Source organism: Protopterus annectens, chromosome 8.part0, assembly GCF_019279795.1.
Source record: "Protopterus annectens isolate FY-2018-M chromosome 8.part0, PAN1.0, whole genome shotgun sequence".
NCBI lineage: Eukaryota > Metazoa > Chordata > Ceratodontiformes > Protopteridae > Protopterus > Protopterus annectens.
Window position 1 is genome coordinate 1,545,662,552 of NC_056741.1, and position 16,951 is coordinate 1,545,679,502.

The following is a 16,951-nucleotide window of genomic DNA, read 5'->3' on the forward strand; positions in this document are numbered from 1 at the left end:
GGCAGTCAGAAGACAACATGGCCAGTGAGTAGTGGTTGCTAAGGGGGGAGGCTCAGTGTGAGACATGCAACTATGCATTAGCAGGATATCCTATGGAAATGAGTGGAATGATAGTGAATCCCAGTTTTCCCCAGCATGCTAGTCAGGTCCCAACAGTGTAAGAGCAGGAATAGCTTGGTGTAAGCCTAGGAGTTAGCTGACATCATGGGGGTGTGTCAGGCATACTGTAAGCAGATTGGAGCCCTGTGGCTCAGGTTTGTTCCTAGCTAAGCACATCTAAGCAAGGGGGTGTGTCTGAGTCTGCCTAGCACTCTTTACATTGACTAACCGGGTGTGCGCACCGTGCACTGGGTTTTAAAGAAAAAAAAAAGGTAAACCAGGAAATAGCAGCTCTGTGCACATTTGAGCACTGTGTTTGCGCGGCGTGCCCCTGGGCTTAAACAGGAAGACAATGGGAAGGGAAAACAGCAGTAGGAAGGTAATCAAGGAGAACTAGCACAGCTGGCAGGTGAAATGCATTAGAATCAGCCAATTACACAAGCAGCAGACCAGACTAGCCCAGAACACTACTATAAAGTATGCAAACACCTTCCCCTCTGGTTTTTCCCATACTCTACAACACCAGTGTATACAAGCAGGGAACTTTTAACAAACAGAAAACTACAACGTGATAGGGGCTGCAGCAGGCAACATACAACAACATGTGCAAGAGGCTGAGGGTGGTGAGGATGTGAATGCTGCTGATCAACCCACAGTGAGGAGATGGAGAAGAGTATATAGACCCAGGGTAGCATACCAGGGGCTACATGAGCTGGAGATAGTGGAGCGCTATAGGGTGGACATGGACCTCATACAGCAAATTGTTGAGCTGTGCTGGCCACACCTGACACACAGAACTGACAGAGGGGAACCCATCCCAGTAGATACCAAGGTATGTGTAGACCTAGGAATACTAGCCACAGGTACCTCCCAAAGCTCAACTGGGGATATCATGGGGCTCTCACAGGCATCAGCATCCAGAGTATTCCACCAGTTCCTGGATGCCATGTCAGTACATGCCAGTAAGCACGTATATTTCCTCAACACCCATGAGGTGCTGGCCAGTAATATGCATCTCTTCCACCAAATAGCAGAATACCTGAGGTAGTGGGTACTATAGACTGCACACACATACACATCAAAGCACCACCCGGTGATCAGGGTAGGGCCTACATCAACCACAGGGGCCTCCCCTCCATCAACTGCCAGGTCGTGTGCGATCCCCAGGGCATTATAATGAATGTGTGTGCTGGCTGCCCTGGAAGCTATCATGATTCCCACATCTGGCATCTGATGCAGCTGTACCAAAGATTTGCCAATGGGGACATACCCTATGGTCACCTAGTGGAGGATGCTGGTTACACGCTGGTGACACCCATCAAAAATACACACACCTGTACAAGAATGCCATAATGAGGCACACGCACAGACCAGACCTATAATAGAGTGTGTGTTTGGGATGTTGGACACATCCGGTGGAGCCTTGCAGTACTCGCCAGCTACATGTACTCAAATTGTTATGGTATGTGCCATGCTACACAATACGATCCTGTGGAGACAGCTACAGCAGGAACAGCACATGGGCAGGACCACATAGCCCCCACCAATGCCAAGGCCTGCACAGGCACAGAGTAACTCAGAGGAGGAGCAACCTGAGCCTACCCCAGTAGGCAGATGGAGGTGAGCCCAGTATGCTCTGGCCTTGACATAGAGGCATTGCATAGCACATACACCGACACAGTAGGGATCCAGGGAATGACACCTCTCTCTGACTCGCGCATACAGTAAAAGGGATGCCAAACATGACACTACCTGTGCTTAACCATGTATAGGGAGAGTACTATGTGCATCCGACATAGGCAGCCCTCCAGCACCATCCTCAATCCTGCCACACCCACAAGGTAAGTCAATGAGCAAACCAATTCCCAGATAGAGTAGAATATGCCGTTACCTGTATCTATGGTATGGATGTGAGCATGCAAGGGAACTGAGTGGCTGAATTTTTCGGCAGCAGATAGTAGACACCCATAGTGGCCCAATGACATCGGTAACACATACTGGAGTCACCACAGTAGCCAGTACTACACAGGATGACAAACCCCACTGCAGGAAATGTGCTGGGTGATATGTGTGTCCATGTGACTCACACATGCCAGTCAGGGAAGTTCACATACCCAACAACAGTCTCAGCCAGCAGGACAGGTGTAGACAAACACAAACAGAGCCTGTGCTCTAGCCTCTGAATGATGCTTATGGGTCACCTCCCCCCATGCTTACACAGACAGACTACAGCAGGTCAGGCAGTGGGATGTTAGTTCTGAAGGGTAGAAAGTCAGACACTAATATATAGGGCAAATAAAACTATGACCTCTAGTACACTGATATGCCTCCAGTCAGTATGATAGGTTAGAATACAAAATGAAATGGGGTACCTGATATACCAGTACAGTCATAGCAAATGTGTGAAGGTTTCAGGTGTGCCCCCCCATCCTATGCAGACATGTAGAAACAGTAAGGTGTGCACCCCCACAATCTGACATAGAAATGTAAAAACAGTCAGGTGTGTCCCCCCAACCTTATGTAGAAATGTAGTAACAGTAAGGTGTGCCCCCCCACTCCCATGTAGTCATATAGAAACAGTCAGGTGTGCCCCCCCAATCTGACATAGAAATGTAGAATCAGCCAGGTGTGTCCCGCCACATTCCTATATAGAAATGTAATAACAGTCAGGTGTGCCCCCCCACGCCTATGTAGACATGTGGAAACAGACAGGTCTTCCCCTTCTCCCAATCCAGTGTAGAAATGTAGTGACACTCAGAAGTGCGCACCCCAAATCAAGTGTAGAAATGTAGTAACATATATGAGTAGGTATAATGCAAGTGGAGCACAGATGCCCAGAGGTGGCCAAGATAACAGGATAGGTTGTAGCATTTGCACAATATGCAGGTATGTGTGTGTTAGGATGGTGTGTATTTCATAATGTGTGCCAGTGGTCAACATGTATGCATGCTGATGTAGGACCTGGTGGCTATTGTCCACTACTGCTGATGACAGGGACAACCCTCGTGACTGCAGAGCAAAAAACAATCCCCACCACTATAACACATGTTACCAGTAAGCCATTGTAAATGTATGATGGTAATATGTGTCACCATCTGAAAGACTGACATGGCATAGTTGTTGGGGTAGATATACAAGCAGTACACAGGGAAAAGTACCCAGACATACAGTATATATTGTGTCACTGTGAAATGGAGACACCCTTGGATGTGTCCATATAGGTATGCATCACAGTAACTGGACCTGTAGTAGGGGATACTGGTGATGTCTGCCTGAACACCTGCAGATCACAAAGGAGGTAGGACTGATGTATTGGGAATCATCTGATGTACCTGCACATGCCAGCATAACTGGAATGTCCCATGCATATCTCTGTGTCAGACGCAAGTAGGGTCCATAGCACACGTGTACCCAGCCACGCAAATGCCACCTACAGGCACCTCTCTGGTAATATCCCTGCTGTGGGGAATGGGTACAGTAAGACCACACCTATATATAGCAATAGCGGAAGACGGCAGCATGCAGTGCAGGTGTCCCATGTAGGTGTGGTCCCAGCTGTAGGTAGCTCCCTGCCACCATCCACACCACCTGATCATGACTGATAGGTTTACATGCCAATAGCTTCTATCAGACATACCCTGTCAACCCAGGGGAATATACTGTATGGTGGTCTGAGACTGTACGACTGACAGAATGCAATGGCCTGCCACATCTGGCCTGCAGCAACACCTAATACTCCACAGGCATCTGTAAAAGGCCTGTGTCTCACACGTACTGTCAATGCATGTTATGTCATGGACTCCCAAATAACAACATAACACACTCCATATAAGCCATATGCAAGGCCATGTGGACAAACCACAGTAACATGTCCACCATGTCCCACTGCATGAAATGTGGACCAACACTAACACACACCTGTGATGGGGAGGTACCCTAAGGGAAAGTATCAAAGATTGTATGCATAATGTATGGAAGAGGTTAGAATAACAGAGGGGGGTGTGGTAGCATGGGCAGCATGGAATGTGCAGGGCCTGACACCAAGCTGTGTGCGCACACTATCCCTGGCTACAACACATAAACAGGTGGCTACACACCTGCCCATACATCACAATAGGGGAAATGTCCTGAACCATGGCCCCTGCCTCTGGCTAACCTGTGCAAATCTGTACAGCTGTGATGCATTGCCACAGCAAAATAAAGCCTTACTATCATGTTGATGGGTGGACAAGTATGGGATCCTCTGCCAGCACTGTACCAAGGTGCTGAACTGGATACACAAACCCAGCACTGAGTGTATGCAGCTCCCCCTACAGAATGGCATAACATACCAAGAATATGTAGGTGTCTGCCCACAATACCGGACACAGTTGCAGTAATCCTTGTCCACCAAGTCATCACTGTGAGCAAGAATGTCCACCTGACAGCAAATGAGGACAGAAAACATCACTGTGTATAACAGTACACATGTCTGAATATCTCTGCTAACAGCAGTACCATGCAGCTGAAGCAGCACAGACACAGTAAACACTATCCCCTGCAAAGTTTGTCCCCATATTGCCAAATGATCGACGGATATCCTGCCGAAACAGTATGCTACCTGTAGGTGTACAACACAAAGGTCTGCACTGCAGTGCAAACTACCTGGAATAGATCCACACATTCAATACAGAAGGGCATACTGGGCATGCTCACACACTTAAACAAATGAAGTCCATGTCTACAAAAATAGTGGACCAGACATATCTGGCAGTTGCAGATGTTAGTGCAGACGCTCATCAGTATGCAGAACTCATGCTTTGCACACACACTGGATGGGAATACAGGCATATATCCAAGGACAACACACTATAATAAGCCAAAAGTAGATGTACATAGATGTGTGGAAGAGAGTGACTGTCACAAGGGGCTATACATTATGAGGCCTGTCCCACACAGCACACAGCCAAATGGCTATAACCACATGAGGTTTGGATGTCACTCACTGTAGACCTTAGCCACTGATATCTGTCAGCATTATGGACTATGTGGTGCAAGTGCTAGCTCTGCAACATGACTGTACAAAGAAGTAGTCATCTAGCAGTTGTATACATGCACTTGTGGAATATAACCCTGCTTGTGCCCACATGTGATGTGTCAACCTCTAGATTGAATGGATTAATGCCCATGCACACACACTTCCCTCCCTATAGCCCTACTATGACAAGCCTGCTGAGGTCATCCACTTTGAAATACACCATTGTGAAAGGTGTAGGCCAGTAATCTCCATGGAGCTTCCTATAACTGTGTATTGCTGTAGTGTGATAAACTAGTTAGGTAGGCATTCTAATCCCAGACATGGCAACTGTGTATGTGTGTGTCTCTCTGTCTGTGTAGAGAGCAGTGCTTTTTAGGCTAGTCACACTCACTACAATTCAAATGCCCTACTTTGTCAAGGCTGCTGATGTCATACTCTGTGAAGTACACCTTTCTTAAGACTGTAGCCCAGTAATCTCCATGGCGCATTCTGTAACTGGGTACTGCTGTAGTGTGATAAACTAGTTAGGTTGGAGTTCTAATCCCAGACATGACAACTGTGTGTGATTGTGTGTGTGTGTGTGTGTGTGTGTGTGTGTGTGTGTGTGTGTGTGTGTGTGTGTGTCTCTGTAGAGAGCAATGCTTTTTAGGCTAGTCACACTCAGTACAATTCAAATGACCTACTTTGCCAAGGCTGGTGATGTCATACACTGTGAAATACACCTTTCAGAAAACTGTACCCCAGTAATCTCTATTGGGCATCTTATAACTATGTACTGCTATAGTGTGCTAAACTAGTTAGGTAGGAGTTCTAATCCCAGACATGGCAACTGTGTGTATCTCTGTGGAGAGAGCAATGGTTTTTAGGCTAGTCGCACTCACTACAATTCAAATCCCCTACTTTATCAAGGCTGCTGATGTCATACACTCTGAAATACACCTTTCAGAAAGTGTAGCCTAGTAATCTCCATGGCACGTCCTATAACTGCTCACTGCTCTAATGTGATAAACTAGTTAGGTAGGAGTTCTAATCCCAGACATGGCAACTGTGTGTGTGTGTGTGTGTGTGTGTGTGTGTGTGTGTGTGTGTGTGTGTGTGTGTGTGTGTGTAGGGAGCAATGCATTTTAGTCTAGCCACACTCACTACAATTCAAATGCCCTACTTTGGCAATCCTGCTGTCATTCATTGTGAAATGCACCTTTGAGGAAGATGTACTCCAATAATCCCTGTGGTGCATCCTATAACTGTGTAGTGTGGTAGTGTGATATAGAACTCTGTTAGGGGTTCCATTACCACACATGGCAGTTGTGGATGTTTTTTGTGTTTTTCTATGTCTGTGTAGGGAGCAGTGCATTTTAGCTAGCCACACTCACTACAATTCAAATGCCCAACTTTGGCAATACTGCTGATGTCATTCATTGTGGAATATACCTTTGGGGAAGAATTACCCCAGTAATTGCTGTGGTGCATCATATAACTGCGTAGTGCTCTAGTATAATAAACTAGTTAGGTAGGAGTTCCAATCCCAGATATGACAGGTGTATGTCTGTCTGTGTTTGTAATTTGTATCCTGTGTGAGTGTGTAACAACTGGACTCAATGTGAAATGGTTTTGCAAATTTCTTATATGGTGGTACTAGTATATATCACAATGTCCACCATACAGGGATAACAGATGTGAAATAGCCAAGATGTTGGGGTGCAAATTCATACTCCTACATGTGACATCAAGGCCAGGCAAACAAAGTTAGCAACCCTAGTATTACCCAGAGAACACTCTCATCCCATGTCTCACACACACACACACACACACACACACACACACACACACACACACACACACACACACACATGCACACACTTTCCTAGACAACAGCTGCTATGTTGGTAGTACTCTACATATTGCCCACTGATAGTAAATATGGTGTGATTCCACTGGGCTAAAGAGGGCATGGCACCCTGTCCAACTGTCCAATAGGCACATAAATGCCGATAGTGCACCTTCCCCATGTTTCCCACTAGACACCTGCAACACCTGTGGTGCCATCAAATGTGACCCACAAAGGACATACAGTACCTGAAAAACATGGCCTGTATGGACAGATGCCACTGACACCAGGGAATGCTGGTATCACGCTATCAATGTAGGTGCAAGATAAAACTGCTGTCCATTAACAATTCCTGCCACATGAGGCCAGGACTGGCACATCTGATGATCAGTTTACACAACATAGGCCAGACACCCTAGGTACAGTTCCACATGTCACTGTACATGCATGTGGGAGATGTGCACATCCCAGACATCGTCCATGTCATAGACTAAAGAACACATACATGGCAAGCAATGCACAGCACTGGCCACAAACAATTGTCACCCAGGTGACTGGATGGTGAATACAATACCCACTTGTGTGGGCAAATCCAGAAACTACACCCCTGAGCCACAATGCAGACCATTGTCATGTGGGCTGATGCCAAGTTATACCCATCACCTAACCTTGCATAGCTGTCTGGCACAGTCAACCACTGCACACCCGTGAAGCAATGCCCCCATGCATGGCAGTACTGGCATTTTGTGTGTGTGTGTGTGTGTGTGTGTGTGTGTGTGTGTGTGTAATATGATGCATATGATCACATTCACACTCACTACAACCCCCATTGGCATACTGAAGCATGCTGTCTAATGTCAGACACCTCCACATACCCTTTGCCCATATAACCTCTGTATGACCCCTGTGGTGCATGTGATACCTACACAATAATGTGTTGTGGCACTCTCACTAGTGATGAGTTGTATTCCTTGCCCTGTCAAGTGTGACAATGTGTGTGCATCCCTGTGAGAGTGTGGCTGTGTTGATACTGGCACCTGTTCATGGGGACAGGCACATGTACTTTACCTACCGCATAGCTACCATATCCCTGTTGCAGATGCCACTCACCATCACATATACGTTTTGAGGGCTCCTCAACATGTAATCTATGTGGCGCAGCCAATAACTGCATAGAAATCTGATAGCACTACATAGTCGTCAGGGATTGGATACCCTGTGCTGTTTGGTGTGTGACATAAACATGCTTAGGTTTTACTCTCCCACCCCTCCCTGACTTTTCTTTGCCTCTGTCTGCCTCTCTCACTCCCTCTCTGGTGGATGTGGATGCCTACACTTGCATTCTGTAGGAAGCAGCATGTGTATTTTAAGTGATGATCATGATCAGCTGATGGCTTCTGCATGAAATACAGCCGTCCTCTAGCTGATTGCATGTGGAACAGCTGTGGTAACATTCCCATTGCCAGTTGCATGGAAACACACTCCAATATCTAGGAACATCATGTTAGTGTTGAGCCTTTTCAGTCACTATGAGCAGGAACTCATTCTGTTGTTTGGCAAACAGCATCTCAGATGGATTGGGGAGTTACATCTAACAACATACACTGTAGAAACAGAGCAACACACAGGATGGGGTGTGCTTGACCTGACTACAGACTGTAAGTGCTGCTATACTGCATTGGAGTAATGTTGGTTAACAGGGTGTGTGTGTGGATATGGCTGTCCTACATGTTTTAATAACTGCCATGTCAGTGCTATGTGTATGAGGGAACCCCATCTGTAGGGTCATCTGCAGACTGGGCAGTGTGCGGTGCCTTTTGTTTCATGTGTTACCCACAGAGCACCTATCTGTGGACTGCAGAAGATAGTGTGAGGATTGCAGTCTGTAGATGCTTACAGCCATGAGAGTTACTGACATCATATCCTTCACAGGACATATGTTGCAACAAACTATGTTACAACAGTAAATGTATGAGGTTATCACAGCAACATGTCAATATTGGCCCTGTGTATGTGCCTCCAGCCACAACTCTGTCAACCTTTGTACATATGTCATCCAGTAAGAAGTGCATATGTGCTGTACACCATAATTAGTGACATCATATCTGATAAGAAGCCAGTGAGAAATAAGACTGCAACACATGTTATGTATAGTAGGGGTTATATTTGATGACATCACCTGGGCATTCTGTGGTTGTGTGTACAGTATTGAGGTGTGTACGTAAGATGAATGTCAACAGTGTGTGTATTGATAATGTGTACTTTGGCCTGTATACAGAATGTGGTAGATGTCATTGTCCTTGGTCCCATTCTATCTGATGTTACATGCTGCTCCACTGTATGTTACCCTATCGGATTACATGTTTGTAGGGCCATACACACACATATCCCATACCACAGACAGGCATCGGACCACACTGTGTAGAGGCCCAGTATATGTAGGGTTAGTCTGTGAGTGGCACATATGAGGATGGTGTTGAACAAATAGTCCATATACTGTAATATAATGCTAGCTTACTATACGTGGCTGTGGCTGTGTTCACATTGGCTGTGGTTATGCACTTTCACACTGATGTATCATACTCTGTGCTGTGACATGCCTTTAGAGCCTGCTACATATGCAGGTACATGTGCATTCTCCCATAGAAAATGTAGGTCAGTGTTAAGCCAGTCTGCCTGTAGCCTGCACAATGTTTTGTTACATGCCTAGCAGCTTAGTGTACTTTCCCAGTGAAATGTCATGTCCAGATACTTGCCAGATGTACTGCTGTGGGGCCTCCCTTAACAGTCATGTATGTCATACAGAGCAGTGGGATGCTGTACAGATATATGTCAATATCTGTAGATGTACACACACACTATATATATATGTATATATATATATATATATATATATATATATATATATATATATATATATATATAGCCAAATATATACATATACAGAGCAATATATGTCTACACATATACAGATAGAGATACATATGCACATATACATATGGATATCTACATATATATTGACAGTAGCAGGTATATCAGAATAGATATGTATGCACATATCGTTTTATAGATATATATATATATATGTATATATATATATATATATATATATATATATATATATATATATATATATATAGATCAACATAACTAGGCATATCTGTACATATAGGATGTGCATACATATGTAGCTATATAGACATATACCTATATATACATATACATATATCTATATATATATGTATTTGTATATATAAGTACACATGAAGAGATGTACACATGGTCATATATATGTAGCATTATATAGATGTGTATACAGACATATGTATGAGTATACATGTGCATGTACATGTAGACATATATAGACCTATTATATGTATACAACCATATTCCTGTCATGAGTAAACCTCGTGGTTGTCTATACCCTCCCAGATTTATCTCACCTTATGTATCTGCTATGTGCACATTATGATAAAACAATATATGTGATGCAACAGTCATATTAATAACAAGGACTACACAATTTAAGAATTATAGGCAATTGTTCAACACTACACTAATATGTGTATTGACAGCTATATTGGTAAAACAACAGCTTTCTTCACAGTGGTCATGTCATAGTGGTTAAGTGTTATGACTTCAGGGTCCTGGGTTCAAGACCTGCAAGGGCTGTTCATTTTGTTGCTGGGCAGAACAAGGACTGTCAGTTATAGAGGGGTTAAGGCAGTTTTGAGCTGCTATAAGTTGGTTTACATGAGTTTGCGCAAACCTAAGCAGTGCTGAGCTATGGGTAAATGTATGGGCGATACACAGTCTAGACATCGCTTACCAGTGTGCAAATCAGCTTAGCTGTTATATTGCAGCAATGTTGATACGTGCTAAGCATGGCATAGCTCTGGTAACCAGGACACACCACCCAGTCTGATAACCTGTGTATGCAATGCCATGTACAATACATGCAGCTATGTGTTGTCATTACAGTAGCAAGGGTGTGTGAGTGTCATGTGTGGGACACAGACATATATGAGACCTGTACAGCACTGTTATCCATGTGAATGTGTTACATACAGGCATAGTAGCCCAGGGTACATGCTGTCACACTGTCATGTAGTGTATCATGGCAGTAATACTGTTGACATTGCTAACCCACACAAGAGCAGTGTGCTAAATGTAGTACTGACAACAGGCACACCTATGGGCATAGCTGGACACCAAGGCCTCCTTGTTGTATCCCTGGTGTGTGAGCTGTGTCACAGTATATACCGCTTACTGGGTAATGATCCATCATGTGCAATGTAACTGTGGACTACTGTCTGTAGAGTACATGTTAGTGAGGGCATCCGACATGTAGTTTTGGCATTGTTGTCAAACGTCTATCTGTCAACACACTCATGCTGCTGCTTAGCTACTTGCCAAGATGATGACTGTCCCTGTACAGATGTGCAGATGGCAGGTATCCAGCTGGAATATGTACAGGCAACTTAAGCTTGATTGACACTGACATGTCTGCCCAGCTGTGTAAGAAGTGGCACATATAGGAGATGTCACACTGTATGCACCACATGCCATGGGTACCTCCACTACACTACCACAGTCAACTGAACATGCTTGGGTACATGTCTCCATCACAGACACTAACCATGTGTTGTAATGCATGTTGCATACATGTCAAGTTGATCACCTCAGTGGCCATGTGCAGGACGCACCTGCAGGATTGGCTGATGCATGTCATTCTCACCCTGAGGGTCACAACAGTAGTGTATGTCGATAGATTGCCTGTTGCCACCTGGCAAGTGGCAGGATACCACTGTACACACAACCCCTACACAACCCATCTCCCCTTGAATATTAGATAGGTACACAGCTATGACCAACTGCAGGGATGCATCCCTGTACTGAAACATGTGTACATGTGCACGACTGAGTATAGCAGTGTCTGTGTGTTAGCACACCTGCATTTGGGAATTCCATGAGGGCCTTCACAATCAATACAACACAACACCCATTGCCATAGTCAGTTGTGGCTGTTGCTTTATGGGACATTACATGTACCCAGTTAAGCCCCCCCATACTTTCTAATCAGGCCTTGGTTTACAAGCACAACAGTGTTTTACAAATGGGTTGATAGGCATGGGATACCTATTGTGTTCTGGCATGTGTGTGCAGTTGTGCATGTCCGTATATCTGTAGGGTACAGCATTCTGAGGCCACATATTCATATTACAATACCCATTGCCACACACTAGTACAGATAGTGTTGTTGCTGCCCATAGGTGAGGCATGACAATGCAACACCCTACAACACGTATGGCATGTGCATGAAATGCACATCCCTGAAGTACCACTGTTGGGATATACTATGGGTTGTATGACAGTCACAGTCCATGTGTGATGGTGGGTATGGCAGAGTGTCATCATGGGTTTCAGGGAGTACAATATCCACTAGGGGATGTGGGTGCTGTGTACACTGTCATTACACCAAGGTACACCCGTTATCTGTCCCATGTACCACATTATGGTTACCACTGTCACCATCAGCCATACAGGTAACTGTTACCATAATCCAAGACAGTTATGCATGTTATGTGTGCATCCTACCTGTAACACATTGGGCACACGGTCAAGTTAGTTAGCAGCAATAGGCCCTGGTATCTCGGATGTGTGTCTGGCTGTTATTTGTCTGTAAATGTGTATATGATGGTATGTCACACTATGTATTGTCCAAATACACCCATTACATGTACATGTCTGGGGATGCTCTGCATGTAACATGTAACCTAGGACACACTTCACCCTAAACACTGAGTGGTGTGTGCAATGTAAGCCACACACTTCAGTATCACTACATAGCTAGGTAGGGGTGTAGTCCCAGTGTTGTCAAGTAACAGTGTGCGTGGATGTGGCTGGGTCTACATCAGGTTGCAGGGTATACACACCTCAGCAGGCCACCTGTCTATGCGGCACAGGCAATGACCAGTTTAGTAACCTGTGACATGTTTTCAACTGTACCCCAGATATGTCACAGCCATTGTGTCGCTACAGTGACATACCCCATTGTGGAATATGACTGCAGACCATCCTCGTATTGACACATGTACACCTAAAACACAAATGAATAACATTATAGGGATTGCAATCAACCAGTGTTACTAACAGCTATAATGCAACATTGCTGGACGGCTACACTACCTGCCTTGTATGCATTACACTTTACTCCTTATAACATGTTACACTGCAGTACTGTGGTACACTGTAGTACAGTCACCATGTGCATCAGAACCATATCAGCCTGTCCCTGCATTGATGGTATAAATGACAGGGATGTGGCACAGGTATCATCATATCCACTGGGCATCCTTGTGCTGACACATGTACACCTACAACACAAATGGATAACATAATAGAGACAACAACCAACCAGTGCTACTAACAGCTATGAGGCATCATTGCTGGATGGCTACACTACTTGCCATATATGCATTACACTCTACTCCCTACAACATGTTACACTGCAGTACTGTGGTACACTGTAGTACAGTCACCATGTGCATCAGAACCATATCAGCCTGTCTCTACATTGATGGTATGGATGACAGGGATGTGACACAGGTATCATCATATGCACATGATGTGATGTTGGTTTGCCAGAGGCCGAGGCTGGGCCACACATTTGACACCATGTGTGTGGGTAAGGGGTGTACTGTGGTGAGCTGGGTGAGGTGATGTGGTGTGTGTAGGTATGGGGTTGCCCTAGGTGTGTTTGTATAGTGTGTGGGTATGCATTCACACAGTTCTGTTATGTGGCTGCTCTACACAGGTGTTTATGGACAGCTGCAGACCATACCTAGCAGAGTGTGCAGTTCACTGCCTCTGGCCATGGACACATGGACTGTGCCTGCCAGGGGTTCCATGGGCATGTCCAGGTACAGGCCTCGATGTGCTACTCTCACCTGCTGATGACAATTGTCTGCTGGTACCAGGTCCCTCCTGGGATTGGCCAGGACCACGTGCACGTGGCCTGCTGTGGTGTGGTGTGGACAGCACACCCCCTGCACTGCTGTGGCTGCTACTGCCACTATGGGAGCTTCATGGTGTCCTAGCATGTCCACATTGACTGCTAGCTGTTGGTGTTGCTGGCCCATGTCCATGCAGGTGTTGCCACGTCCCCACAACACGTTGAAGCACAGACACACCACGGCCGATGAGGGCCATCATCTCACCGTGCCATCTATCTGTGAGCTTGGTATAAGCATGGATGGCACCCGACAGTTAATGAAGGTTGTCACTTACAGATGTAAGAGCAGCCCTCTGCAGCCTCCAACTCTGTCTGATGTAACATTCCATACATGCTTGCACCGCCATGACAGCCTGAAACATGCACCCTCTGGTACCAGCTATATCACCTATGCCAGGAGCATGATGTCCAGTGGCCGTACCATGAGCACCCTGGGACATCTGCCTATGTGGTGCCCTGCCGGACATCCGGCTATGCCTCCTGCAACTGGACACAGTAGGCAAGGTTACCACACTTTCCTGTGCACTGTCACCAAATGCCAGCTCTCCCTCCGCTATGGCCACTGGTGATGGGGTATGTGTAGGCACTGAAACTGTGTGCGAGGTTGGGATGGCTAAAAGGGGATGTCAAATGTTGACGAAGTGTCAGCCCCTGAAAACCCCACCTGTGCCTCAACAGTACTATCATCATTTTTGGTGTCTGTATGGACACCAACATCGGATTGCATGCAGGAGGGACTGTGACCCACCTCGCCACCGGTGGGGGAAAACAATAAACTCACTTTTAAACCTGTACAGCATTGCCTAACAGTACACACACACACACACACACACACACACACACACACACACACACACACACACATTCACACACACACACACACACACACACACACACACACACACACACACACACACACATGCATGTACAAACACAAACACACGCACACACGCACACACACACACACCCTCATACACACACACACACACACACACACACACACACACACACACACACACACACACAAACACATTCATAATACCTACCTGTCCATTGCTGTACAGACAGTCCCATGTATATTTCCATGTGGTACCCCATCCTGCATCACATTTGTTAACTTACACGCATTGATATCACTCCTTAACATATCAGTCCTCTAAATGCCTACACAAGCAGACCCACCACAAGACTTGTTACTACATTACATGCCTACCTGTGTGTAGTGGTTTTATATCATTTCATTGCTGTCATTCAGTATGCACCCTATTTATGTTCGGACATCATGAGCATCACCCCTATATGTGCACGCTACTATGTTCTATACATAATATCATGCACTGGTGTGGCATGTGCATGTAATGCTCAGTACATGCCAGATATGCTGCTCATGCAGCTTATCATGTGACAACTGTAATATATGGAGACACTCCCTGTTGTTGACTAGTACTTCCCCAATGCATCTTTAGTGCTGCATACGTGGGTTGTAAGTGACCTCCCTTCTGAATGCGATATTAAGGAAGTACCTGGTGTCTACCTTCACTCTTGATGCCTGATCCATGCTGCAGACCATATTATACTATCAGCTGTCCTGTGATTATACACATGACAGGTATTCCTGGTGTGTAATGTGGCAGTCCATGTCCATGTGCTGCATGGTCCCAAAAGGCAGTGCAGCTGTATGAACACCCCACAATCTCACATGTGCATACATGGCCACCCACACAAACACACACATGCACACACACATCCTACATGCATCTACCTTCCTCCACTTCACCAGAGTGACCCTGCAGACAAACTAACTAACCACCAGGATGCGCACACACACACCACACATGCAGGTGATGTTGCACAATGATAGTACACACAGGTCCTATTACCATTCTGTCAGCATGCAGAACATATGGTACAGAACAGCATGCAGTTCAGCTATAGTCAATCCATGTTAGTAACACTGTACATGTGTGTGATGCATGCGCTGTGTCACTAGGTGATGCCCCTTTCCCAGGATACCACTGCACCCATGTACACAGTATTGCTGTGCACCTGTTCAGCACCCTTTCATGTACTGTGCATCACACCTCACAGGTATACAACCCATTGCAGAATGTGTAGTACTGTGTCAGTTATGTCTGCTTTAATGCTCACACCCCCTATGTTTTTCAGCAACACATACCTGGGGTGATATGTAGACAGTTGTCATTGGTGAATGCCTGATGCCTGATTTACAGCTCTCAACATCAGCGGACCATGTATGACCAGTCCGATACTCTTACACTGTCAACCATCAGAGCATACCATGACTTTGGGGGGTGTACACACCTTTATTGATTTGACGCACCTATCCTTGATCTGCCATGGGACCATATCACCGCATATCTTAGCAGTACATGAGCCTGATATATGACATATGTCCTGTACTTTCACATGCAGTGTTTACAGATTGTGCTAGGTGTGCGGCTGCTGTCCACGGTGCATACACACCACATGGGCATATGTGCACACACCCTTACTATGACGGTTTATCGCACCTCTTATTGTGTGTACTACAGCAGTCACTACTTCTGGCAGGGTTTACCAGCATGAGCCATCTGCATTTGCCAGTGTATGTTCAATCTGCACTACACATGTCCCCCTATTCTGCATGCTTGCAAGGTCTACTCATGTGCACATCCCATGGTGTTCCCACACTGCTGTCACTATTGCTGTGGGGGTAGGGCTATGGCTGCCACAGGTCCTGAACCTATGTGCAGATAGAGCCATTCTTAGCATCCTTAGGATCCCTGCTGCAGTGCACTGGTGTGTCATGCTGACACTCCCCCTCCTTCAGCCTTTCTGCAGATGCTTGACAAGTAAGCCCTACACGTGTGTCACTTTGCAGTGTCCCATACATTAAACACTACGTTACAGCATAGTCCCAGCTGATAATGTGGACTACTGTAATGCCTTATGCATAGTGTATCTCTGCAGTAGTTGCCATTGTCCTACAGGT